Genomic DNA, 13,608 nt, shown 5'->3' with positions numbered 1-13,608 from the left:
CCAAGCAACAAGGACCTCCAAATCTGAAATGCAAACAAACACCAGTCATAACCAAAGTGACACATAGCTCACAACACCAGTGTGCCACCCAACAACCGCCCCTAAGGCAAGAAAATGTACCCAACACTTTAGTCATAGGCGACTCTATAGTCAGGTACACTGATGTCCCACTCACCAGGCTGAACAAGGAGAAAATTACAGTCAGCTGCCTGTTGGGTGCCAGGATCCGCCACATAATGCATGCACGCAAGTCACTCCACAACAAGTACAAATACGACTGCTTCATTGTCCATGTTGGAGTGAATGACTTGAGACATACCTCCCTGGACTACATGAAAAGAGACATGGAAGAGCTTTCTGATTGTGTCCCAGGCAGGTATGACCCTAGCCCTGAGTAGCATCCTGCCTTCGCCAAGAATGATACCACAGTATATGGACAAAATGATTGAATTCAACAACTGGCTAAGCTTCTGGTGTCATTCAAAGGGGATTCAGTATCTGTCTGCCTGGGACGACATGATCGACAAACCATGATGCTTTGCCAGAGATGGTCTGCACCTGTCAACCTTGGGATTCAGGTTACTGGCTAAGGCTCTTGCCACCCCTATAGTGCCTTTATTAGGCAAGGTTCAAAGGACAAAACCACCACTGTAACGGATACAAGCATGCAAAATCTGAAGGTAAAGCTACTCAGTGCTAGAAGTCTAAACCTCAAATGCAATCTCTCGAGGCATTCCTAAAAATGGAGAACATCGATATCTGTGCAGTAACTGAGACCTGGTTCAAGGCTGCAGAGAAGCACCCCTGCAATACCAGGCTACAACTCTTACCACACTTTCCGGCCACCAAACCAAGACCGAAACACTAGTGGAGGAGTGTCCATATTCACCAAGGATATTGACACCTCCAGGCTAGTTGCCCAACACAATGCGTCTGAAATTCTCCAGGTGCAACTAACACACTAGGTAAGACTACAATCCAAATTGTAGCTTGCTACAGATCCCCCAAGATTCTCACTACACCTTTCTAAACATACTGGAAAATATTAAAATACAACCAAACACCTTAATACTGGGTGATTTCAACTACCCTGCCATTAACTGGGAAAACTACTCGGGTACCAACACCTTTTCCCAGTGGTTCTTGGAATTCATAAATTCCAATGCCCTGGATCAACTAATCCATTGTCCCACCTGGGGCTTCAGTATCCTAGACCTGGTCATTACCAACATGGGAGGTAGATGCTCCACACCAGTGGTCACCCCCTCATTGGTCAAGTCTGACCATAAGCTAATCACCCTTGACATCCACATCCCACCCCCACCCCCCAGTAAGGAAACCTCTGTAAAAAACTTCTCCAAAGCCAACTTCATGCTACTCAAGTCAGAAGTGACAAACTTCATGACACCCATGCAAACAGGAGCTGAAAGTTCGACTGCTGAATCTTACACTAAGGCACTGTACGAGTGCATCCATTCGTGCATGAATCGTTTCATCCCAAAGAGAACCAAGATGCTCTCCTCCAAAAAAAGGAAGCCAATCTGGTTGGTCCCCTGCCATAAACAAACTATACAACAGAAGGAAGAAACTGTTGCAGAAAAGAGGAAAATCTCAGGATGCAAAAAGCTCCCTTACCAGCCTCAGTAAGAAGTTGAGATCCCTCATAAAATCCTCCAAAGCAAGTTACGAAATTAAAATTGCTAAAGATTCCAAAGACAACCACAAGGCATTCTATAGTTATGTCAAGAATCTAAATGGCAATGCTCAAATCTGCTCTGAGCTACAACAGAATGGCATTAAATGTACTGATCCCAAGGATATTGCCAATATCCTGGCAGATCGATTTAGTGCCAACTTCACCCCCCTCTCATCCCCTAAAGGGCCCATCTCAATACCAAAAGATTGCTAAATTCCGGTAATCACGGCCACACAGGTAGAAACCGCACTCTCCAAAGCTAAGAATACAGCATCCGTGGGACCAGATGACATCCCAGGCTGTGTATTACATGAACTACAAAATGAACTGGCACCTCACCTAAGTGTCATGTTTAATCATAGCCTCACCTCAGGCTTCATGCCCACTGAGTGGTGCACAGCTACATTTATCCCACTCCACAAAGGGGGATCCATCTTGGATCCCGGGAATTACCGTCCCATCAGTCTGACGAGCCTGATCTGCAAGGGCATGGAGCACATTATCATGGAACTTATAAACAAAGACATTGGCAACCTTCAAACACTAGACCCCACCCAGTTTGGGTTTGTGAAGTACCGATCTTGTCTCCTGAATCTGATTGACTTCTTTGAATTAGTCTCCAGAGCTGTGGACGAGGGTAAGGAGGACCACACAGCCTATCTGGACCTAGTCAAGACCTTTGACACCATCCCCACTCTGGAATCTTAGATAAACTTACTAAGCTGGACATAAATCCCTACGTCATTCGATGGGTTGCCAACTGGCTTACTGATGGAACCCAGACTGTAAAAGTAGCTGACTCCAAATCCTGCTCCAGACAGGTGACAAGTGGAGTACCTCAGGGTTCAGTCCTAGGACCGCTCTTGTTTAGCATCTACTTCTGTGAAGTACAGGCCAACACTAAGGGATTCTGGCTAACAAAAGTTGCAGATGACTGCAAACTGGGAGCCATTATTGAATCCCCAAATGATGTGGATATTCTACAAAAGGGCCTTACAGAAACAGATGCTTCATGCCAGAGCCATGGGCGAAAGCTTAATGCCAAGAAATGTATAGTTATCCCCTGTGGGAAAAACCATGTACCCATGAATTACCACAAAGGTGGCAGTACACTAAACACTGAAAGTGTGATGAGAGACTTAGGAACACAGGTAGACAGTGGTCTCACCTTTGATAACCACATCGCCACAACAGTCAGGAAATCCTTCTATGTGGCACACCTCATCACTAAGGGCTTTTCATTGTCCCCTGTACTCATCCCTTATAAGACCCATTATAACAACACCCTGTTTGGTATGTCCCTCACAAGACATCTGCAACAGCTGGAAAGACCACAGAAGTACCTCACTAAAAGAATCACAGGCCTAAAGCAGACGCCCTATGCTGACCGTCTAAAAAAAACTCCAGCTATACTCTATGGCATGTTGTCTACTCAGAGGAGATCTCTGCTTAACATACAAGGCCATGTCAAAACCTGAGCTGTTGGACATACTCCACTTAAAGAAATCCCAATCCCTCAGAGCCACATGCTACAGGGATCTAAACCTTGTCATCACAATGAACAAAACATGCTGACCCAGAGACTCCCCATACTCTGGAATAGACTGCCCATACATGTCAAGCAGAGTGCCTCCTTGGCCCTCTTCAAAAGGAATCTTGACAATTGGATGGGAGATAGGAAATTCACCTCGGGGATCACGTCAGCCACCCTGCTAGACAGGGGTCTAGGGAAGTAAATATTGTGGGAAGAAATATCCAGTGAATTGTTATGGCTAGGCTTGTATAGGCCCTAGGGTCGATAGTCTAGTACCAACCTATGAAGAAGTTATGTACTCACCATAATGTTCCATGTTTGTTGTCCTTGATCTCGCCTTCCTTCTTGCATCCCACCCTCCTTTCCCCGCATGGAGGATCGAGAGGAGTTATCCATCTTTGGCTATATAGACCTTGATTCCCTTCCTGCCTTACGTGTTGGATAGAATAAGAATTTCTTGTAATGGCTTGATGATTTTGTCTTATATGTATGTATGTATATACCTATATATATATATATATATATATATATATATATATATATATATATATATATATATATATATGTCTATAGTTATATATCTCTAGTGTTATGGGTTATCGCAAACGAGATCTGGGTAACTAGCACAAGGCATGATGGGATAGGGTCTAGCCTCGAGCCAGTGGAAGCTCTCGAGATTTGGAATACGGCCGAGTCGGAGCCGAGGGTCGGCTCTGAACCCAACCAACAAGAAGGAAGGCGAGATCAAGGACAACAAACATGGAATGTTATGGTGAGTGCATAACTTCTTTTTTTCTAACCCTAAAGCAGATCCTGTACTTATTTATCAGAATTTGCTTCTTTTAGACAAATGAATAATGTTAACCCCATTCTCTTTGACAAGGATGGGAAAGTTTTGACATATTTGGGAAGAAGGTTTTTTCTTCTGCCACTTCAACATTTGGAATTTTAAACTGACAGGCTTGCATATTAAAGTCTTTACTTCTGTCTTTTGAGAAAATGAAAAAGTTAGCTGCTATTGTTGTGTCTTTCGGCATTTCCCGGTTAGGGGTCACCACAGCGGAACTCCGGTCTGCTAATGATTGGCAGTAGATTTTTACGTGCTGAGTTGCCGGCCCTGATGCACAACCTTCAACGAAGGTACACCCATTCATGCATGTCTCCACACAGAAGACGCTCTAGCTGAGAATCGGACAGGACAACGTCTTACTGTGAGGCGACAACGCTACCGCAGCACCACCACCACAGATTCTTCTCAGGTGAAAAATTATTTGAATATCTCTTTTGTTTCTCTTTCTCATGTAATTAAGCATGATTAAAATGTTATTATGACGCTGCTGCTTCTGTGTCAGTTACGAGAAGATTTGTTTGGTTACATTCTCAAGACGTCCTTGAAGATGTCACTACTGAAATTTTAAATTCGTCCCTGGACAGAGTTCTGTTTTGGGTTTCTGTAACTGAGTCACTTAAGAGGTTTAATGTGAGGGGAAATGTGACGCAAGGATTGACTCGCATCTTCCATAATTCTCTTTTTCAAGGCAAAAAAAAAAAAACTGTACACCTCAGTTCTGTTTTAAGCAACAAGGTACTAACAAACAGGATTAAAAAAAAAATAACAATGGCAGGGTAGGCTCCAAAAATGTATTTATTTATTTGTCTTTGTTTACTGGGAAAGTCTGACTTGGTAATACCCATTGTCAGCGGAGACCCAGGGTGAAAAGCTCCCATTTTTGATTACATTACATTATACTAAGTTCCAGTTAAGCACAGAATAGTCACATTTCTGTTTACATTTATACACAAACAGTAGTTACATTTATACATTCTAAGATCTTACAGAGGTAGAAGTTACTAAAGAGAAAGCCCACATGAGAAAGAAAAAGAAAGAAAAGCCTAAAAATCAAAGACAATACAAAAAGTAAGAATAACTATTTGCCTCCAACTCCCACCTTGACAATCTCTTCCTTTCTGTGATTCTACATCTTTCTCTGTGACATCAGATTGTTCCAGACAAATGGGTTCTGAAAGCATTTGACAGGGGTATACTTGGCAATGGAATACCCTGCCTTTCAAGGGATTCCACCTTGCCCTGTAAACCGAATATCCCCATCTCCTCCAGTTCTGGAACACATTATTTCAGGGAGTTACAGAATCAATTCATGTCTCCCAAATAACCACAGGGTTTTATTCAAGGATTTTTGTGATGCCAAAGAAGGAGGAGACTTGGAAGTCTGTGCTAGATTTCTCCTTTCTCATTCAAAGTTCAAAATGGTATCCCTTCACACCCCTTACTTCTTGTTCCTTTACTAGCATTCAGGGTAAAGCAAGACTTAAAAGATGCTTACCATCACATTCCCATTGGCAAATTTTTCAGCCACTTCTTTAGACTTAATGTTTCTGGCATATACTATCAGATCTGCATTTTAATTTGTGGACTACCGACTGCTCCAAGGGTGTTTACAAAGTCTGCTTGAGGTATAAAAATACTTATACAGACACTTTCAAGGAAGAAATCCTAAACCATATGGACTTTCCTGTATACATGGGAGCCATACAGATGTCCTTCCATTGTTTCATAGTTTAGTACTAGGCTATCTGCCCTGGGGCATTTGTAAGCCTAGCCATAGTGATGTGGCTTTTGCCACCCCATGAAATGGTGCAAAAATGTACAGAATAAATTTAGAATACTGTGCCTCTGTCTAGTAGTGACACAATGAAGGTCCCCTTATATAATAGAATTAGTTTACTATGCCCCTGTCTAGCAGTGACACAGATGTGACCCCTGGGGTAAACTTACGATCTCCCATCCACTCATCAAGATTTCTCTTGAAGAGAGTCAGTGAGGGGCTCTGCCTAATATGAACTGGGATCTTGTTCCAAAGCATGGGTAGCCTCTGGGTTATGAATCTATCCCTCCAGCATGTCCTATTCATACTTGTGCCGAGGTTTAAGTCTTTAGCTCTCGTGGTCCTGATGGATTTGGATTTTTTGAGATGGAGCATGTCCATCAGATCCTGATTGGACATGGCCTTGTACGTCAGGCAGAGATCACCTCTGAGCAGGCGGTATGCTACTGAATAGAGCTGAAGTTTCTTTAGTCTGGCAGAATAAGACATATGTTGGAGACCCTTGATCCTCTTGGTGAGGTACTTTTGTGGTCTCTCCAGCTGTTGCAAATGCCGGGTGCGGTACATACCAAATGGGGCATTGTACTCAATCATGGGTCTGATGAGGGAGGAGTATAGGGGTACAATGACATCCTTGGATCTGGATGTGAATCCCTTCATGATGAGGTGTGCAAGGTAGAATGTTTTTCTAACCACTTTGGCAACGTGGGTGTCAAATGAGAGGTCGCTGTCGACTTGGGTCCCTAGGTCTCTGATTACTTTTTCCATACTCAGTGGGTTGCTGTCCATGTGATAATTTGTGGGTACTTTGTTTTTCCCAAAGGGGATGACTATACATTTTTTGGCATTTAGTTTAAGGCCGTGACTCCGGCACCAGTTGCCCGTTTCTGTGAGGCCTTTTTGTAGGATGTATGTGTCCGCTGGTGTATCGACTATGGCGCCTAGTTTGCAGTCATCTGCGAACTTTGTCAGCCACAACCCTCCCATGTTTGCTTTAACATCTGAGAAATAAATGCCGAACAAGAGGGGTCCCAGGACAGATCCCTGTGGGACACCACTTGTGACTGACTTTGAGTCTGACATTGCTCCAGCGATTTTAACTTTATGGGTTCTGTCCTTTAGCCAGTTTGCAATCCATCTAGTGACATAAGGGTTTACGTTTTAGCTGTTGAGCTTATCTATGATGCCTGAGTGGGGTATTGTGTCGAAGGCCTTAGCCAAGTCCAGGTAGGCTGTATGGACTGCTTTGCCCTCATCAGTGGCTCTAGTGACTGTTTCGAAAAAGTCAACCAGGTTCAAAAGGCAGGATCTGCCCTTTACAAAGCCGAACTGGGTGGGGTCAAGTGTCTGTAGTTCCCCTATGTCTCTGTTTATGAGTTCCATAATGATTCTTTCCATAGCTTTGCAGACCAGGCTGGTTAAGCTTATGGGGCGGTAGTTCCCAGGGTCTGTAGAGGTACCCCCTTTGTGGAGTGGGACCACTGTTGCTGTACGCCAGTGTTCAGGTACATATCCTGTAGTAAGGCTAAGGTTAAATAGCATTTTTATGTGCGGGTTTAGCTCCTCTTGGAGTTCACGTAGCACGCAACCCGGGATACCGTCAGGTCCCATTGATGCTGTGTTTTTAGCTTTGTTGAGGGCGGTTCTCACTTGGGCATCTGAGATGACAGGGAAATTACATTCAGCTGGGATAAGTATTTCTTCTTTTGGGGGTGAGGGAGGGGAGAAATTTGCACTGAACCTGTCTGCCAGAATGTTGGCAATATCTGTGGGTTCAGTGTATTTTTTGTTGTTGTGAACTAACTCTGAGCATATCTGAGGGTTTCCGCCCAGGTTTCTAACATAGCTGAAGAAGGCTTTGTGGTTATCTTTAGTGTCCTTAGCGATTTTTCTCTCAAAGTTGGCCTTGGATGTTTTTATGAGAGAACGGAGTTTTCTACTAATGTTGATCAGAGATGTCTTCCCTTTATGGGATTTTACTCTGACGTGCAGTAGCTTCCTTCTTTTGTTATGCAATTTGTTAATGGCTGAGGTCCACCAGACAGGACGCTTGCCTTTGGTGGCAAGGGACTTGGATTTATTTGGGATTGCATGATCCATGCATTCTTGGAGATGTCCATAGAAAGCATTTGTGAAGGATTTGGCATTGTGGGATGTGGTATCCACTGGCCCAGTGGGCTTAAAGGATACCATCTCAGTCTTAAGAAGAGTGAAGTCTGCTTTTGAGAAGTTTTTCACTGTGGTCTTTTGTGCTGGGGGTGGAGGTGGGATATGTATATCCAGGGTGATTAGTTTGTGGTCAGATCTCACTAGTGGGGGGGTATACCTCCGGTGTGGAGCATGTTGTCCCCATGTTTGTGATGATCAGGTCTAGTATATTATCTCCCCTAGTGGGAGAGGTGACTAGTTGTTCCAGTGCATTTGAATTTATGAATTCCAGGAACCTTTGGGCTAGGGTGTTAGGGCTAGAATAATGTACCCAATCTATGTTTAGGTAGTTGAAGTCTCCCAGTATGATGGTATTTTGTGATACATTCATATCCTCCAATGTCTTCAGGAAGGCTGAGTGGGGTTCCTGAGATTGGGAGGGTGGTCTGTAACATGCTACCAGTTGTATAGCAGTTTTGCCTATGGTTAGTTGCACTTGTATGGTCTCTGATGCTTCATGTGTTGCTACTAACCTGGAGGTGTGGGTGTCTTTGATGAATATGGACACTCCCCCTCCCTTTGTGGTTCGGCCCGGGTTTTGGGGCTGAAAAGCATGATACGAGGTATAGCCTGGTAGCGCTGGGGTGCTCTCAGGAGCCTTGAACCAGGTTTCAGTTACTGCACAGACGTCGATGTTCTCCATGCTGAGGAGTGCATCGAGTGCCTGCATCTTGAGATTTAGACTTCTGGCATTGAGCAGCATTACCCTTAGTTTTTTTCCATTTTTGTTTTCTAAGGAGGTGGGTTTGTCTTTTGAGCCTTGCCTAAAAAAGGCACTATGGGGTGGCAAGAGCCTTAGCCAATATCCGGAAGCCCAGTGGTGACAGGTGTAAGCCATCCCTTGCGAAGCAGCGTGGCTTGTCCAACATGCCATCCCAGGCAGACAGACATTGGATCCCCTTAGAATGACACCAGTACTTAAGCCAATTGTTAAAGCTGATCATCTTGTCTTTGTATTGTGGCATCATTCTTGGTGAGGGCAAGATGCTGCTCAGGGTCAGGGTCATACCAGCCTGGGCTACATAATCAGAGAGCTCCTCTGTCTCTTTTCATGTAGTCCAGGGAGGTATGTCTCAGGTCATTCACGCTAGCATGGACAATGACGGAGTCATATTTGTACTTGCTTTGGAGTGACCTGAGTGTGTGTGTTATGTGGCGGATCCTAGCTCCCGATAGGCAGCTCACAGTCACCCTCTCCTTGTTCAGCCTGGTAAGCAGGACATCAGTGTGTCTGACTATAGAGTCACCTATTACTAGTGTATCAGGCATGGTGCTTGGCCTTAAGGGCTGTAATTGGTTGACACACTGATTTGTTGAAGTATGTGTTGCATGTGTTTTGTTTTGAGGTGGTGGATTTTTGGATGTCTGCTTTGGGAGCCTCTGTTGTTTTGGTAAGTTTTTTATTAGAGCCTCCGAGTATGTCTTTGTGTTTTTATGTGTTTGGTTTGCAGTTGTGGTAGGTCTATGTGGGACTGGGTTTGTTGTGTGTGTGGTTACCATCTCCTCCTGTCTGGTCATGCCAGCCCTGAATTGAGAGGGTTCAGCCTCCAGTTTGGCTATATAGTTGCATCTCTCACATGTATTTGTGTTTGTTGGGAGGAGGAGAGGGTTGTCTGTGTACATGAGACAATTGTAGCATTGTCTGAAGATACCCAAATTAACCAGCTGAACTGGAGAGGACGCCAGTAATCTACCACTCAACATGCTAGAACAGTACAAGGGAGTGCTGTGCCTTTAAGGGAAGTGGTAGGTGGATGTAGTGCTTTATTTAGTACGAGAGTGCTTACTTAGTAGAGAGGTTTTGAGAACAAGTTCTAGGCTTATAGTATAGCGAGTAGTCTGATTATACTAAGAGTAGAGCTTCCTTAAGGGAAAATTTGAAGAGCAGACTTGGCGGAGCCAGAAGAAGTTTAACCGGCGCTGCGCTATGCGCACAACCGCGCAAAGCCGTGCAAACACGGATTTTAAACAGGGAACTACAAAAGAGCTAGAAATGGTCCAAAATGTTTTTTTACTTGGAATAGCTTCTGTAGCTTAACCTGAACAAGCTTAAACTGTTTTTTAGCTGTTTGCTGCATTATTTTAAAATCTGCACTTAAAGTTACTTTTTAGTCGCATTTGATCGAAAGTGTGTTTGTTTGTTTGTTTAATTTAACTGTTGAGGCTGCCCACTAAAGTGTGCTAGCCTGTGTAACTGATTTATCACTGTTTCTGCATTTTCTTAAAAAAAATAAATAAATAAATAATCCTTGTTTTCCCGCCTCTCCTCGACTAGTTTAGACCAGTTTACAGGCATTGCTGTATTCTGGGCTGTGGTGTAGTTCCTGTGTTGCCCATTACCTTACTTGGATAGAAGGAAGTTTCTTTGCTCACCAGTGGGAGTGGGGAGCCTTGAGCAGCCTACCTGTCCCTGTAGGAAGTGACCTCAGCACAAGATCTGTAGTAATTGGCTATTTTGGACCATTTCTAGCTCTTTTGTAGTTCCCCTGTTTAAAATCCGCCTCTGGGCATTTTTTTCTGGCTATACTGCTCAGACAAGCTCCTCGTGGTCCTGCAGAGTGGTCCTAGCTACAGAGAACTCAGAAAAGCAACTACTTTCTGGATTTAAGTGTCTTTGTTGTTTTTTTACTTGGAATAGCTTCTGTAGCTTAACCTGAACAAGCTTAAACTGTTTTTTAGATGTTTGCTGCATTATTTTAAAATCTGCACTTAAAATTACTTTTTAGTCGAATTTGATCGAAAGCTTGTTTGTTTGTTTAATTTAACTGTTGAGGCTGCCCACTAAAGTGTGCTAGCCTGTGTAACTGATTTATCACTGTTTCTGCATTTTCTGTGTGTTTCTATAAAAAAAAAACAAAAAAAACAAAAAAATAATCCTTGTTTTCCCGCCTCTCCTCGACTAGTTTAGACCAGTTTACAGGCATTGCTGTATTCTGGGCTGTGGTGTAGTTCCTGTGTTGTCCATTACCTTACTTGGATAGAAGGAAGTTTCTTTGTAAGTTGCTTTTCCAGTCTCTCTTCCCATTCATTTCTAACCTCCTCTGATTGATTCTTATAATTATAATGCAGTATTTTGATATCTGGCTAATTTACTCTTAATTTAAAAGCAGCTTCTGTTCTAGATTTGACTAAAAATTTTACCAGAGCTAGTCTTTCACTTAACACTCCCCTATCCTTTTCTGTTTGCATATACTCTGATGTCATACCATGGTAGGGAAGGCAGTCTCTAACCTGCACTTAAAACATCTGCTTGGCCTAATCCAACTCTGTTACCTTCCCCTCTCTTGCTATTTGATCCCAATACTTTTGTTCCTTTACCGATTTTGTCCAGTAAATTCCAGCCTCCTCTTGCCTATTTTCTATGCCTCTACTTGCGGTCATCCCTGTTGGAAACATTTTTGTTCTCCATTCTGCTGTTGGCTTAGTTCTTACAGTACTTTCTTCATTTTATGAATATAATATTCTGTAAGGTTGTTGCTGTTTTCCTTCAGGATCTATATTCCACATCATGTTCTACCTTACTTCTTGAACTCCCTCCTCCTGTTTCATCGTTATCCCTTTCCACTTTGAAGTATGTGTGTATTTCAGCCTTAACTCTCTAGTTCTAAAGTTAGCCATTCAAATTAGGCAGTCTTAAAACACCTTGTTCTTGGGGGGGGGGGGGGGTTAGCTTATCCCACTTAATTCTTGTCCTCTCCCCCTCCCAAATAAATTCCTTCATCTCTTTTTTACTTAACATTCCCATCTTCTCCTCTTCTGGATACAAATATGCTTGATCTGTATATAAAATTAAAGGGAACTAAAACAGTTTATTGCTTGTATTTTACTATTTATATCCACAAGCAAGCCTCTGTTCTTTTCAGTTGTTTATATTCTTTTATTTAGTCTTCTCCCACATAGCCTTAGGTTTCATAACAGAATCATTTTTAATCCTTAAATGTAAAAAGCTTATCTCATCATGTCCACATAAATATGGGTATTGCTGAACCAGTTCATGTTGTTATAGTTTACAGCTATAGCCTCTGTTTTGTCTTCATTAATTTTATATCCTGAAAAGACGTGAAGCTGTCTCAAATTGTACCAGAATACCGAAATGCCCTTTTCTGGATTTATCAAGTATAAAATAATGTAATCTGCAAATAAAGCTATCTTTTCTTGACTGCCATACTAGTTATATCCTTGATTTTGTAAGTTCTTTATTTTCTTTGCCAGTGGCTCTAAATATAAAGCAAATAAGAAAGTGAAAAAAGGACTCATTTGCTTAGTTCCTATGTTAAAGCAAATCTCATTGGAAAAGAACCCTCATACCTTAATTCTTGCCTCTGTTCTTTCATATATCCTACTAATTAACCATTTTATTTGATCAGGGAATGCAAATCCTTTCATTACCCTAGTCAAGAAATCCGAGCTGACTGTATTGAATAATTTCTCTAATTTCTCTACATCAAGACCCACCAACAATTGGAGTATTTTCAACACTTTGCTTCCCTCTGGATCATCGTTGTTCTACTAATGTTGTCAAATGCCCCCCACACACACACACACACACACGCACACACACAAAACACTGATCCATATCTATCAGTTTGTCAACAACTTTGCCTTCTCTTACCTAGTACAGGCATGAATGCTTTATAATTACAGTTTAAAATTGAAGTGGGTGTACACTAATCTGGGTCTAAAGGGTCTTTACCATGTTTGGATAATATAGCACCTCAGCTTTTTCCAACATGTTGGTACTTCTCCCTCATTTTTAAAATACTGTTAAACAAAACCTTCCAGATCTTTTCACTTTCTTCCCTCCTTACTTCCAAACTATACTCTGTCCATACATTTCTCCCTGTTGATTCATTATTCATCACCATTTTTATCTCATCTCTTCCTGTCTTGGCAATTAATTGTTGAGCCTCATCTTCCTCTAACCTTGGTATAATTAAGGCTTCCATAAATATTTCCATTTGTGCCTTTTCTTGATGTCCACATTCCACTGCTTTGTACACATTTTCATAAAATTTCTAAAATGTCTGCAATAGTGCTATAGGATATCTGGTTATTTTTCTTGCCTTGGGCTACCTAAGTTTAGGATAACCCACTGTACTTTCTGTTACATAAGTTGTGCAAAAATGTGTGTGCTGTGACATTTTTATCAAAAAATATTAATAGCAGCCTTTCTAAACTCCTGCATCCTCTCTAAATGCTGCCTTATTTTCTCTTAAGCAGTCTGCAGTTGCTCATTGTCTATCAGATTCCCCTTATTCTGCAATACATTAACCCTTGTCAGCTCCTCTGAATAATTATTACCACTTTCTCCTATATTTTTCTTTTTTATTTCTATCGTAATTTTAAACTATATTTTCATTGTTAACACCTTTATTGAATTGTCACTTAAGATGGGCAAACATAAATATTTATATAAAAGAAAACAAACCATGTTAACATGTTCACAGTTACAAACATTACACATCACATGTATTCTTTTATACAGTTATCAATCTAACATTACATAAATCGATCCATTTCTGCCTTCCCTTAAAATTCATTCC

This window comes from Protopterus annectens, chromosome 1.part0, assembly GCF_019279795.1.
Source record: "Protopterus annectens isolate FY-2018-M chromosome 1.part0, PAN1.0, whole genome shotgun sequence".
Classification (NCBI taxonomy): Eukaryota; Metazoa; Chordata; order Ceratodontiformes; family Protopteridae; genus Protopterus; species Protopterus annectens.
The sequence above is the reverse complement of the archived record's forward strand: the minus strand, read 5'-3'. Positions refer to the sequence as shown.